Below are 13922 nucleotides of genomic sequence, written 5' to 3' on the forward strand. Positions count from 1 at the left end.
ACACGCTACCATGCCTGGCTAATTTTTTTGTATTTTAGTAGACACAGGTTTTCACCATGTTGGCAAGGATGGTCTCAATCTCCTGACCTTGTGATACTCCCGCCTTGGCCTCCCAAAGTGCTGGGATTACAGGCATGAGCCACTGGGCCTGGCTGGTACCATTTTTTGTATTAGTCTATTTGCATTACTATAAAGAAATATCTGACACTATGTAATTTAGAAATATAAGAGATTTAATTGGCTCATAGTTCTGCAGGCTGTACACAAAACATGGCACCAGCAACTGCTTCTGGCGAGGGCCTTAGGAAGGTTACAATGATGCGAGAAGGTGAAGGGAAAGCCGGTGTATCCTGTGGTGAGAGCAGGAGCAGGAGAGGGAGGGGGTAGGTGCCATCCTTTTTGAAACAACCAGATCTCACATGAACTCCGAACAAGAACTCACTAATTACTACAAGGAAGGCACCATAGCATTCTTGAGGGATTTGCCCCTATGACACAAACACCTCCCACCAGGCCCCACCTCTAACACTGGGGATCACACTTCAACATGAAATTTGGAGGGGACACCATATCAATATTTATAAGGAATATGATTCTGTAGTTTTATTTCCTTATGTGTTTGTCTTTTGTTTCCTTTACAACATGGTAATACTGAACTCATAGGATAAATTGGAAAGTGTTTCCCCTTTACTATTTTTATAAGAATTTGCTAGATTGATGTTAAATCATCTTGAAATATTTGATAAAATTCATTGGTGAAGGCATCTGGGCCTGAGATTCCTTTGTGGGTAGTTAATTTTTAATTACTAATTCAGTTTCTTTACTTGTCATAAATATATCGGGGTTGATTATTTTTTCTTAAGTTTCATTAGTTTGCATTTTTTAAGTCCGTTTCATCTAGAATAGGTAATGTTTTGGCAGACAATTCTTCACAGTATTCTCTTATCATCTTTATTTCTGTAAGGCTGAAAGTGATTTTTCCTTATTCATTCCTGATTTTTATAGTTTCAGTCTTTTGTCTTTTTTTCTGGTTAGTCTAGCTAAAGGTTTGCCAATTTGGTTGCTCTTTTTCATAGAACCAACTTTTAGTCTTATCCGTTTTTCTCTATTTTCTATTTTATTTATTTTTGCTCTATTTTAATTGTATCTTTTCTTAGGCTTGTTTTCAATTTAGTTTGCTCTCTTTTCTAGTTTCTTAAGATGAATGACAAGGTTATTGATTTGAGATTTCCTCTTTCTTTTTCAGTACTCTGTACAATGATAATTTTCCTCTCCAAACTACTTTAGCTGCATCCCATAAATGTTAGTTTCTTATGTTTTCATTTTTATTCATCTCAAATTTTTTTTAATTTTTCTTGTGGCTTCTTTTCTATTTATGTGAATGTTGTTTAATTTATACATATTTGTGAATTTCCCAAGTTCTGTTATTGACTCCTAATTTTATTCTATTGACTATTGATATCAGAGAACATTCTTTTTAAAATTTCAATCATTTTAAATTCAGTTCAGCTTATTTTAATAACTAATATATGGCTTATGCTAAAGCATGTTTCATTTGTACTTGATAAGAATGCATATTTAGGTGTTCTTGTGTAAGACGTTCCATAAAAAGATATCTGTTAGTCCTAGCTGGTTAATAGTGTTGTTTAAATCATATTTAGCTGTTCTATCCATATTAAAGGTATTTATTAGTATTTCCAACTCTTATTGCTGAATTGTCTATTTCTCCCTTCAATTCTTCAGCTTTTTTGGATTCATGTATTTTGCTGCTTATTGTTAGGTGCCTATGTGTTTATAACTATTATGTCTTTCTAGATGTACAGGTCACTTTATAATTTTAAAATGTCCTATTTTGTCATTAGTAACGAGATCTGTCTTAATGCATATTTTGTCTGCTATTAATATAGCCTCTCTAGTTAGTTTTTAGTTATTTTTTATATAATATATTTTACATTGTTTAAATTGTTCCTTAACTCAAACAGGAAAAGTCATAGATATGCAAAACTAGTTACAATACGTACTTAGGTAACTATCTTTACTTGTGCTCTTTATTCCTTTGGATTTGACATACTATACAGTATCCTGTATAGTATTCTGAGTTACTATATAGTGTCATGTTACACATGCATAAGAATTTATTCCAAACATTCATTTACCATGTGATGTTTTCAACGGTTTGTTTTTACAGCCTTCCCAAGTAATATGCTTAGAAACTGATTCCTGGCATTGGAACATCGTTCATTTGGCAATTGGTATCTATCAGGAATTCCTGAATACAATCTCCAGCTCCCTCTCCATAGACACAGCAGAGATCCTATTATGCAAAAGTCACATGCCCTGTGTATGAAAATGTCTCTTTAATCATCATCCAATCATGACATACAACCACATGTGTGAATATACATTTATTTCTCTACTTAAAATACAGAAAAGTCTTTATTAAGTTAAAGATTCACACTGAAATCTATTTGTCGGCCTGATCCCAGTCTGCAACTTGTCTCCCTTGCCAGAAGTTTGCACATCTTCCAAAAATGACCTCCTATTTTCTAACGTCATGTGAATCTCTACTGAACATTCAGAAAACTCTAGCTTGTACACACAGTAACATTCTCACCTCATAATTCTTGTCCTCCATACAGTAGTACACTCCTAGAGATAAGAGTTATCTGAAGATGTAACAGGGAGCTTTCTAGTGAATAATCAGAGCTAGGTCATTACTCATTAGTAAGTAGTAATCAGACTTGGAAAGCTAATGACTGTCCTGACATATGCAAGGTTAAATAACGATTTCTATACCTATACACACAATTCTCAGTTATTAGGAGGAATTTTTCTTATTTGTTAAATCTCATCTTTCTGAGTTTCCTTCAGATGCTAATGATAAGAAAATCAATCTTGGGAAATTTACTGAAAAAATAAATAAAATATATTTTCTGTTTTTGTTTTCTTTCGTGCTATTATCTTTCTTTTTCTCGACTATTTTGTCTCCTTGCCTAGATTTTTACTTTTCTAAATAGTGACTTCTCATTCCAATGTTAAATAAAGTAAACTATCTTGTACAAAGATTTAAGTATACATTATTTTAAGCTGTTTTTCCTTATTTATTTCCTCATTTCCTTATATTTATTATAATTGTTGTTATTAATACTGTTACTATAATGATCATGATTATTATGAGAATTATTATTGTTTTAGAGAGTGAACTACAAAGAAAGAATTTTCCCCAAACAAATATGATGAAAGCTGATCCTTGAGGATATGCTTCTAGAGACTTATGGAACCACTCAAATCACAGTTACTAGATTTTCACCAGATTTATTTTCCATGGGTCATGCCCTGTTCCAGTAAACATTGCTGCTAAATGTATTAAGCTTGGCAAATAGCTAAAAACTGTTTTGGCAAATAGCTTATCCAAACCTCTCAGTAAAGAATGTGCCAGACATAGGGCTCAGAGTGAACTCATCTATAAGCCTCTCATATTTTCCTGCAGCTACTTTTGGAGGGCTGTGACAAGAATCTTTTAATAGAAGGAAGTCCACAGCATACCTTTAAAAAACTTTTTTGCTCTCTCCCTCTTCCTGCTCTTCTTTGATCTTCTTTGCTTCTCATGTTTCCACAAATTTTCCCTCTTTCAACCTATGAAAACAGTAATGAATACTTATGAGAGGGAACTTAGACTAGGTTAGGCTACCTTAGGACTTCATTTTCAGAAAATTAGTTAAGAGGACATAAGTCTGGGGAGCTCTTGGGTGACAGCAGGGTTGGATTTGTGTAAGGAATTCTGGAATTGTGATCAGAGAATAGAGTCTTTCATCCCTGAATATCAATCTCCAAAGAATAAGGAGGAAAACCTGTGTAGTAATTTGGCCTAGTTAGTTAATCTTTCTACTTCTCTAGTTATTCACCAATAAGTTGAAAGGCTATGATGCTTAGATCACAGCTAATGGGGTAATATGTTATCATTTTAAGGTAAGTGAAAATATCTGCGAGTTGAGAAATAATAAAAATTTAAGCAGATGTGTAGAAGATACACATGTGCAATGAATAACAATGAAATTAAAATTGTAGTCCTTGAGTTCAATTTGTTACTCTTTAAATTATTTTAGAAATTTGGAGATTTGTAATTATAATAATCATACCATGCTTCTTATATTTTATAACAATAGCTCATATTTATTGAACATTTAATTTTTGACAGATATTGTTCTAAACTATATATATAAAATATGCAATTTATATATATAAAACACTCAATAAAACTACATATATCTATAGTATATATATGTAAAAACACTCAATTCTTTGAGTTAAATATTATTATCTTTACTACATGAAACTGAGGAAACACAAATTCTTTTTTTAAGTAACGTGTTCAATGTCACACATTTAGGAACCCAAGGAACTAGAATTCAAAACGATGTAATGCTATATCCAGTTTTAAAGATACCCAGAATATGTTTTATTTCGGTATGGTAAGTAAGATGTACAGATACAGAAATGATTGTCATAAATGAGCACATTTACTTCTATTCCCTAGAAACAAGAGGCATGGCATGTCATGAATGAGGACCACAGAGGTAAGTAACAGAGTCAGTCAGGGGTCAGATGAACAAGGGGAAAATATGGGCAAGAGGCCTTATTGTGATTTCTGCAGGAAATAATAGGAAAGACAGGGTAAACTGGCTTTAAATTGGCTAGTTTGAATAATTTCTACAGGCTCGAGGACATAAGGGATATACATTGTTGTCTGGTATGAGACCCTGGAGTGATTAAGGAAAGTACTTCGTGGACCAGGTGTGAGAGCTCTACAGAGTAGCTAGTGGAGTATGGGTTCTGGATTGGTCAATTCACATTTGAGAGCATACTCATTGGTAGTTCATTGCAATCACAAAGAACTAGCTATCCCTAAGAAGGACAGTTGCCCTAGGTTCAGCAAGGACCCAGATATCAAAACACTGAAATACAGATAATAAAAGAAATGATCAACGTTTTTCTCCTGTTCCACCTCCACTGTGCTGTAAACTTGTCTTACCAAACCCACTGTCTTTGTCTTATTCATCAGGGTTTCCTTGGCCTTTGGAGGAAATATTTTCACTTCAGTGGAAAACTTTTGATGAATCATTTAAATCTATCTAACTGTGACTTTACATAAAGAAAAGCTTAAATATATAGAATATATAAAGGACAAACAAAAACAACATATATTAAAGCTATATACAAATTTTTACATGTGTATATTATACATAAGTTTATATAACCCTTATTTTGATTGCATGAAAAATGGAAAGATCATAGGAGACAGGATAACTAATCACTCCATGTCAGCTAGTGTCAATATGAAATTCAACTAAAATAATAAGTCTCATTTGTAATGCCAATTAAAACTTTGATCCCTCAGTAAGAAATGGTCACAGTTAGTCAAAAGATGGGAATATTAGCCTTAATCAGTGGTTTTCCGAAGAATTTTCAAAGAATATTTTGCTCAAAATATCTTACTGAGTAATTTATTGTAGAAAACATACAAAAGCAAAAGTATTCTTACATGCTTTGGAAAACTAAGGATAAACTTGGCCTGCCACTTCTATTTATTTTGGCTGTTCCTGGGTGACATGGGGTAAAATAGCCTGGAGAAGAAGATTATGGGGACAGACAATCCCTGAGAAACACAGTTGTAAACCCCTAGAATAGATCTCTAATATCTCACTCTGTGCCATACTCAATGATCCTCTTAATCTCAACTTCACGGTGTCAATAGTTTCCAGTCAGTATAAAACACTAGGAAGGCATGTTAGAGATTAGAGTTAGAAAAGCTCTGGAGATTATAAAGATTAGTGGTTTTAATCAGTGTTGGCCCTAACATGATCTTACTTTTGTCATAGGAGGGCAGCCTAACTTCCCAATTTATAATTTAGTGCCCAAGATCTTGAACAAAGGTAAAACTTATTATAACCAGCCCCTTTGTCTATGAGACCTAGAGAAATGTAATTAAATTCCTACCTATCTTTAATGTCCTTTGGTATTTGTAAAGATGGGTAATGTGGCTGTTATATTAATACTTAAAATTATAGATATAACTAAAATGTGTAATATAAATGTATCAACTGTCAATATCACATGGTGATAATGTACAGCATACTAAGATAGTTATTACCCACACGTAAGTTGCTCTGGAAGAGTCTTATTTGGGAATCACTTACTGCGTTTGCATTACTACTGCCAATTAAGGTTCAATAAATTCATATATATTTATGAAACTAAATCTGTAGGCTTTCTTTCAGTATCTTACTATGACAACAATGATATTCATGTCAGAATTTTAACTATACAATGAAATGTCTATGCAAATTTCTCCACATTTAGATTAAGTAAAAATATAACGAACCATATGAGACACAGAATTTCAACTATTAACTACGAATCATTCCTTGCCAAAAAATTAGAAAAATATTAAGCAAAACTGAGCACCTTCCAATAGATTTTCTTCTTCTATTATTCTGGTTGGCTATCAATGGCTGATGGTCCCTGGAGTTTCTATGTTGATCTGGGCTGGAAAGATCACTTAGTAAAACAATTGTAGAGAATTGTCAGTAAATTCTGTTTACAATTCCCAGGTTCATTGTTTACTTACTGCATTGCCAACTTCTATTTCTCTAGCTTTACCAATGACACTCAGCTGTGAAAGGTTTGAGTTTGAAGTTTGTCCTTCCTTAATATTTCAACTGAAAAATTTACAAAAATTACTTGTTTTGTAGGAACAGATCTCTTCTCTGCATCTGCTCTTAAAAAAAAAAGTCAGGAACTTCCTCTGCATTGCTGAATAGCTCTGGTACTCTTCTCTGGCATGTTTTGGTTCTCTCTGTAACAATCTGTCTAGATAGATTGATCAATAGATTGAAAGATACGTCAATCCATAACTTTTTTTTAATCTGTCTTTCTATTTGTCTCTTCTCACTCCTCCCTACCTGTAATCTATGGGTTATATTACTTAATTTTATAACAAATTATAAAAATTCCTTGCATTTTGGAGGATGAGAAGTTGTTTTTTTTTTTGCTTTTTACTCCCAGGTTGAGAAAGACATCCCATCTAACGAAAGCCATTGAATTACATCATGTGTTCTTTGTATTACTCTTAATCTCCTTCTGCCTATTACAACCTGTTTTTGTTTATGTCTTCTGTGCACATTAACACATAGGCCACACTTTCCCTTTAATTTTCTTTCACTGATATTAACAATAGCTCTCTGGAATTTACTCTCTTGAAAGGGAATAAAATTAAAGTTCAAAGAAGTTGTCAATTTTCCAAAGCATATTATCTTGTCTACTATTAACTTAATCAAATTGTTAGCACTATATTGACACACTCAAATGTTTATACTGTATATGGATTTTGGTGGTTGAATCAATACCATACACCATGTCCAATAGTATTTCAAGTAGGAAAAAAACATAACTCAGATAATCATGAGAAGAAGGAAATATATATGGCAGGCACAGAATAAAAAAGAAAAAGGAATGTCCTCAAATTAAAGGGGATGGAGGAGGTAGATATGGTGAACAGAGGAGAGGGCAGGTTTTTCCATCTTGGTGGACTGCAGAGTCAAAGCTTTTGAAGCTGAGACCAGCTCTGAGGGAGAAGGCATGACTAAAGATACTTTTTTTATTCCTGCTGGACAGTGGCAGAGCTCTGAAATCAGCAGTAAGGTCATGAGGTTCACCTGATTTGAGGTAGCTTTGTATATATGGATGTTGGAAGAAGGAAAATTTTGTTGAGGGAACACTTGGGGACTTGGGAAGACAATAATTCAATTGATGTCATAGAATTATCAGGATGTGAATTACAGATTTTGTTATAGACATGAAAAAGACAGAATGGATATTGTTTGTTTGTTTGTTTGTTTCAAGCCCACACTATAAAAAGCACAGGAAGGGAAATGAACCCATTTTAAGAAGCTGATTAAGTCTCCCGTACGATCATGCTTAGTCGGGCAGTGATCTGCCCTTTTTATTGCAGCTTTTAATGGCGTCACTTCAGTTTATCAGGGAGCACTACACTTTATGTTTGCGTGGTCATTTAACTGCTTCTTCCCTAAACACAGAGTGCTTTATAACCTTAGCTACCAAAGGGGTTGCTGCCTGGCAGCATTTCTTTCTCATAAGTCATTTAAAATGTCCTATGTATCATTTTGTGACAACTTTACAAGGTTTTTCGAGGTCACCATAGTTATCCCCTGAAGATATAACTAATGATTTTACTTCCTAATCCTCCAATTTCTGTGGATTTACATTATAATAAAACCCATAAAACTCATAAGATTCGTAATGAAAGTAACCCTGGTGTTCCAGAGGGAAAAAAATATCCAAATATCAAGATACAGTTGGTGGAGCATTATAATATAGGTGCGTTACATTTCCTCAGATATTCTTGCAGGATGCCAGTTGCATAGAATCCATAAAATCATAATTTATCATTGGGGGCAAAGTGAAGATAAATGATCAGGAAGCAGTGGCTTGCTCCTGGGAGGTGAGTAGTGGGTCAAATCTTAGTCATTGTGTCTGCAATGAATGGAACATGAATTCCAATAGGTTCCATTTAGTTCTCCAATTGCTAATCAGTTTTCTCAAGAAAAACTCTATGTGACAAATACAAAACAGCATTTATAGCTTACCAGGCTCTGTGCTGGACAAAATTAGGGAAGCAAAAGCAGTTTAAGTTGGAAATACAATTTTAGCTGGACTATTTAGTGTTCAATCATGGGAAGTAGAGAACAAAAAAGTAAAATATATTATGCCATGTTAACTTGAATATGATTGCCAGGAAAGCTACAAGTGATGAACAAAGTAAACATGAATTCTGGTTGCAGATGAGCTAATTTCTAAAACTATCTTTAACATAGCACTTTATTCATATTTTCTCACCTATTAAAAATAAAAAACAAAAAATTAGGGGTACGTGTAAAAAGAAGTCTAAAATGATCTTTTCTCAACTCCATTACTTCACTTTTTTACCCTTAATACTTAAAATTATTAATTGAATAATACAGATATATAAACACTTATCACCTGCTTAATATTGCCCTTCCCATAAACATGGTTCAGAACTCTATCACGGAATGGCTTAGTTGCTGACTTTAAAGAACAGACTATATCAAATCTCCCCAGTTTATAAAAAAAACAAAAAAAAAAAACGAGTATTTCATACAACATCATGTACTTGATCCAAGTATAGGAAGTTGATTTTAACCTCTTTAAAATATGTCCGCACAATTTGATGATAATGATAATAAGAATGTATGTGTTTGAATTTCCTTCTTTTCCCCATAGTATAACAAACAGCATCCGATGGCTTCAGATGGTTTTCTTGAGAACAGAGGCCACTGAAGGAAATCTGCTGACTAACTTAAAAGTAACAGATATGTCATTTAATGGGCCATATGAAGAGTTTGGATGGATTGCCAAGAAGAGTCAGAGACTTTTCAACAGTGCTTTGACTAATTAAGATAGTTATGTAAAACAGCTAAAATCGGATATGTTCCGGCAGATCTGAAAGAGGACAACAGCTGTCCTGGTAAGAGTGCATTTTTGTTACCATATGAAGTAAAATCATTTGTACATTGTTTCTAAAGCAATCAGGGGTTACTCATATCTCTAAGATTACCTAACAGCTTCTCTATCAATACAGAGCGGAAGGCACTAAAGAAGCACGGTAAGCCAAGGCTTTGAGATACCTTTCCAATTTCAAATTCAAAACAGGATATTTTTTCTTAATCATAGCTTAAGTACTGAGGGTAGGGTCAACATCATTCACAAATAAGGAATCCCTCCAACAATATGTAATCTGAGAAGTACTGAGAAATCTGAAGAGACATTTCTAAAATCTTTAGTCACAATGGCTAAAAGTCTGTCTTTAGAGAGTAATTATTTTGAATTACTGATTTATCATTAGAAATACTAATTAGATTTTACATTCCTAGAGGGTTATAACCTACATTTTATCAGCAATGAACATTTTAGTGATGCTGGAGTAAGTTAAAGAAGACCCACTCATCATATGTATTTTTTGCTCTGACAGCAAGCTTACCACAAGGCCCTGAACAAAGTCAGAAGATAAAGTCACCTCAGTGATAGAAATTATGTGAGTAACAGGAAAGACAGAGATTGCAAAGTACTGCTTGCGGTTCTACCTGCACTGGAGTACCACAATTAAAAGTCACATGTCCTTTTGCCCCTGCATATATTCTTTCCATTAAGGAGCATGGTGTAGAGCTTAGCCATCTATATAAAACAATGTTTACTTTAAAAGGCTGGGTTTTGATATGGCAAAGACAGTTACTATCTCTTGCGGATGGCATTAGTGTGGCTCAGAGAAGGTGGCATGCTTACCCATTGTAAAGCTGTTTCTGCATATTGAACACTATGTGATATACTCCTCATTCCACAATAATTTTATTTCAATATCTTTCCCATTATACCGATTATGAGTAAATGTGAAAAAGGAGAATATTGGTTGCTGTAAAAATCAACAATCACCTAAGTAAAATCAGAATTCATAACAATGGTAACAAATATATTGCAAAAGAAAATGCAGTTTAGACATCTTGCCAAAAATTCAATAAAAATATTCTATTTGTGTTATTGCATTGTGGTGCATTTAGTTTTATAATATTCTAGTGCAGGGGAAAATCGGAAATACTGATATATTCTGCTCAAGCCAAAAGTACTCTTTGCTGACCTCAAATTATTTGAATTTACTATTAAGTCAGCAACTTGCTAAGTCTGTTGGCTTATTGGTTATGATAATATATCATTCCGCATCTGACTACTGAAAAGTGAGGTATGGATGAGTGGCCTGGTGCAGTCTGGAATTTGGTACCACATAGTGAGGCTGTGTCACCTAAATTAGACCTTCTTTTGGCCATGGTCTTTGAGAAATCATCGAGCTACTAAAGGCATTAAAAGACTGACAATTTTAATTTTATATTATGAATTGTTTAAATATAGTTATGTGTATGCCATTATTTTGCTTTTATTTTAAAGTAACTGCGTATATACACAGATTATCACTCTAAATATTTAGCCACTTAGTCTGGAATTACTCAGTACAATATTAATTCATTATACATACAAATTAGAGAACCAATCATAATACTGTCTCAATTTTTTGTTATATCAATTTAGTGGATACATTCAATGTGTCCAGGAATCTCTCTCTCTCGTCTTTTATATTTTTTAGGTGTAGACATAATTTTTGAATGTGAATTCCAGATAAAGCAGAAATTTGCCTTGTCAGATTAGAAACTTCCTTATAGCAGATGAAGAAAGGAAACAAGCATCATTTGATTTTATTCCAGAATCATACTGAATCGTACTAGAACTGCTCTACAGAGAGGCTGAGCCAAGTTGGACATGCTGAAAAGAAAAACATCTTGTTCAGAATCCTTGGACTTGTTGTTTGGGTGAAGCCTGTTGGGAGTAGGTAGATGTGACTGAAAAAGAGAGACTGAGCTGTGCTTTTCCCCTGAACTCTTCTGCCAGGGAGAAGGAATTAGACCAGTATCTTTGGGAATGTAGTAACCTGTTGGTCATGATCCAGCAGAAGAGTGTTGCTGTGGAGAGACCTACATTTGTTAATTATCTCCAGGAGAGCTAAAAAAAGCAGGTAGACATGAGTTCATGCTTTGACTGTTGTTTTAACACTAACAATTTCATCTTCTCATTCTATGTGTGTACGTGTGTGTGTTTTCTGCTTGCACTAGCAACGCTTTTTTAGGTCTCTAAACATTCTGGGTTTTTTTTTTTTTGTTTTGCTTTTGTTTGTTTGGTTTTGTTTTGTTTTGTTTCTCAAGCCATCCCCATCATTCTTTTTTTTCTGAAATAAATATTATTATTTTGCCATTACCTCAATACTAGTTCTCAAGGTGTTACAATTTTGTTGTCATTAGCCAAGTTAAGATATGCTAACTAGCCATGGTTCAGGAAACTAGATGAGTCATACCAGGAGCATACCTCAACATACTAAAATAATGTGTGACACCGAGCCATCTGTCTCCAAGAGGAAAAATAAAGCAGCATTCAGAGAAAACATGATTGGTAACCCTGATGCTGAGCTCAGAAGTATGGTATTTATTAAAACATAAATAACTTTTCACAACTTGCTCATTTTCAATCTAGCAACCATTAGTAAGTATGTTTAATTATTTTATTTTCAATTTATAAAAGAACTGGGAATATTGAGTAGATATTCTTTCTCTCCCCATTATCTCACGTGCCTCCAGAAGTGACTCACACAGAGTTAACAGAACTCAAATCCAGTGCATATCATATTCCAAGGTTGCCTGTTTAAACAGAGTAATTTGGATTTTTCTTCATAGGTGGTGAGCCACTGCCACACTTCTTTATCAGCATATGTCTTAAAACTCAGATGGGAAGAAAGAAAAACATAAATTGATTTATATTACTGTTTCTTTACTAGCACAGGGAGTTTTCCACCCTCTCTTTCAGTACAAGATTGATATATAGAAATCAATTTCATTTTAATATCAATTATTAAAAGTTAAATAACCAAAAGTATACTTAAAGTTAAATTTAACAAAAATATACTGCATAATGATAGCTACAGAACTGACCTGTACAATGGTAACTGTAAAACATTGACAAAAGAAATAAAAACCTAAGTTAATAGAGAGATATACCATTTTCATGGATTACTAGCATTTTTTAAATTTTTCTCAAGTTATTCATAGATTCAGCACAATCTTTAGAATTTTTATGAAAATAAAAATGGTCTAAAATAACTAAAACAATACTAAAAAAATTTTTGGAGATTTTGCCTTAGTCATAGGATTGCTACAAACAAGAGTAAATCAGATAATTAATGTATTACTGGAGTAAGAATGAATATATAGATCAATGCAACAGAGTAGGATCCCAAAATACATCCATCCCTACATTGTTATTTGATTTTCAATAAAGGTGCCAAAGTAATTTAATTGGGTAAAGCATCTTTATGACAAATGGTACTGGAATGGCTGGATATCCATATAAAAATTAAAGAATCTCAATACTTAGAATTAATAAAAATTCATTCAAAAGAGATCATAGATATAAATGTAAAAACTAATGCGAAGTTTTTAGAAGAAAAGATAGAAGAAAATTTTTGCGTCCTTAGGAAAGTAAAAATTTCTTACATAGAGCCCAGAAAAAATAATGACAAAAAATAGGCCAGGCGCTGTGGCTCACTCCTGTAATCCCAGCACTTTGGGAGGCCAAGGTGGGTGGATCACAAGGTCAGGAGATCAAGACCATCCTGGCTAACACGGTGAAGCCCCGTCTCTAATAAAAATACAAAAAACTTAGTCGGGCGTGGTGGCAGGAACCTGTAGTCCCAGCTACTCAGGAGGCTGAGGCAGGAGAATGGCAGGAACCCGGGAGGTGGAGCTTGCAGTGGGCCGAGATCATGCCACTGCACTCCAGCCTGGGCAACAGAATGAGACTCCGTATCAAAAAAAAAAAAAAAGAAAGAAAAAAATCGTATAATAAATTGACCTTTAGTAAAACTGAAAATTCTACTCCATAAAAGCCACTATTAAGAAGATGAAAAGGCAAAGCAGAGACTGGAAGACAATGTGTACAACACATACACAACATACACACATTTATATATACTTATAAAAATGTATATATTTAAATGTACATTTATGTATATATAAATGTATAAATATAGATGTATATAATTTTTTTGAAAAAATATACTCTATAAATTATAACAGAAATATGAATCAAATATAAATTACAAAGAAAAAAATTGTTATATATAACAAATATATATATTAAACATGCATTCATAAAATACATTATTATATATTATAGGTACTATATATGTATTTATATAATACATGTATTTATTATATAAAGATGTATTTATA

At 33.4% G+C, this 13922-nt stretch overlaps 1 pseudogene; it reads left to right on the plus strand.

Moving 5' to 3' along the window:
• The first annotated feature begins 270 nt into the window (after positions 1–270).
• Positions 271–13922, plus strand: part of LOC116467796 (large ribosomal subunit protein uL22-like) — a 124433-nt pseudogene continuing 110781 nt past the window's right edge.

Source organism: Hylobates moloch, unplaced genomic scaffold (assembly GCF_009828535.3).
Source record: "Hylobates moloch isolate HMO894 unplaced genomic scaffold, HMol_V3 SCAFFOLD_5, whole genome shotgun sequence".
Lineage (NCBI taxonomy): Eukaryota > Metazoa > Chordata > Mammalia > Primates > Hylobatidae > Hylobates > Hylobates moloch.